A 2,034-nucleotide genomic window follows, 5' to 3' on the forward strand; every position below is an offset into this window, starting at 1 on the left:
AGAACCAGGGGTCCCAGAACCAGGAGTCCCAGAACCAGGGGTCCCAGAACCAGGAGTCCCAGACCCAGGGGTCCCAGAACCAGGAGTCCCAGACCCAGGGGTCCCAGACCCTGGTTCTGTTTGTCTGGTATCGGACCGATACCAGATTCTACAGGACTGCACGCAGCTACTATTTTGTTTGGTTTGGAGTTGTCCTTCTCAGGCCCAGCCTCACTGAGGTGACATTAGAAATCATCAGAACAGAACTTTTCTGGCTCTTTTTCAGTAATTATTCGCAGATTTGACTGAACCTGAAGAGAAATTCTTGAGTCAGAAAGCTGAAGTGAGAACAGAAGAGATAGGTTCTCGGCTCAGTCGGGTAAAACAACCAAACTCTAATCTTTTAATTTGTCTCCGGTGGATCTCAGCGTGTTCCAACATCATAAAAGCTGAAGAAACAGAGAAAAAAATCTGACTCCGACACGACTTTTCTTTTATGTTCACATCAGTTTCCTCCTCCTCTATAATAAAAAGCTTTTATGTTCAGGAGCTGAAAGCTTTGTTTATTCTGAGTCACGTGCACAAACACTTGTGACACGTTTCATCCCGCTGTCCTGTAAAAACAGGACGGAGGACGACTCCCGGCTGCTGCCTGGTTTCCTTTTCACAACAACTTATTTTAGGCTTCAGCTGTTTGTTTGTCTGTTTTTAACATCAGAGAAACAAACTGAGATGAATGTGGTTCCATCCTGAACTCTGTTTAAATGAGCTTCAAAAAACTTGTCAGATTTGATTATTTTACATGAACCGGCTGCTGTAAGACTTTTAGCTCCTCAGAGATCAAACTCCTGCAGCTCTGAGTTTCAACAGAACATAAAACCTCCGGAAGGAGATACGAGTTTCCACCGAACACTCAGATAAACCCATAAAAGCCGAGCAGCAAATATCTCAACATCTACACTTTGAGTCAGTTCATAGAAATGTGTTGCTTCATGTGTTTCCTGTCATCTCTGCACTGGCGACCCTCTGATGGAGGCCATCAGTATTTAAAAGAAATAAGAACCAGGAAGAATATTTCAGTTTTCTGCAGAGACACAAAAACAAGCATTTTTTTGTCGAACCATAACTGCTGATTGGTGGGATGAGGAGCAGAATATGCAGGCTGCCATAAATCCAAAAATGTTTCTTCATTAAGAGATAAAAGCCCAGAAATCCACGAGTGCCAACGAACCAGGTACCCGAGGTTCTGACCGTTCGGGTTCGAGCAGCCAGTCAGAACAGCTGAGAAGGAGTTAGAGACAAACAACCACAGATGGCCGGCAGAACCCAACAAAACCCAACAGAACCAAACAGAACCCAACAGAACCAAACAGAAACCAACTGAACCCAACTGAACCCAACAGAACCCAACTGAACCCAACAGAAACCAACAGAACCCAACTGAACCCAACAGAAACCAACAGAACCCAACAGAAACCAAACAGAAACCAACAGAACACAACAGAAACCAACAGAACACAACAGAACCCAACAGAACCCAACAGAACCCAACTGAACCCAACAGAACCCAACTGAAGAACAGGGATTTACAGAAGGAAACAAAGGGAATAAGAATATCTTTATAAAGAACGTCCAGTTTCAGTTTTAGGCTTTTCTGGATCAGACCCGGTCAAACTGATTTGGACTTTATCAGGTTCTACAACAGAACCTGGTCCCAGCTTCTGACCCAGCAGAACCTCCTCCAGCAGCAGAACTCTCAGTGGGTTCCTGGTTCTGGACCGTCGTGGCCCACTCTTCTTTCCAGCGTTGCTTCAGGTCTTTGGTTTCTGCTCAGCTCTCTGAGGTTCAGGTTCTGGTTCTGGTTCATATAACAAAACAAGAGCTCAACAGTCCAGTCCATAAGAGACAGAAAAGAAAAGAAAAGACAGGGGGGGTGAGGGGGCACACATGTTTCCGACATTGTGTCGATCACATCTAAGCATTTGTAAAAGCTTGAGACAAGATGGTGGATACGTGTCCTTCAGCATAGTCCAAGAAGGGCTTCCATATCCGAAC

Source organism: Kryptolebias marmoratus, unplaced genomic scaffold (assembly GCF_001649575.2).
Source record: "Kryptolebias marmoratus isolate JLee-2015 unplaced genomic scaffold, ASM164957v2 Scaffold34, whole genome shotgun sequence".
Classification (NCBI taxonomy): Eukaryota; Metazoa; Chordata; class Actinopteri; order Cyprinodontiformes; family Rivulidae; genus Kryptolebias; species Kryptolebias marmoratus.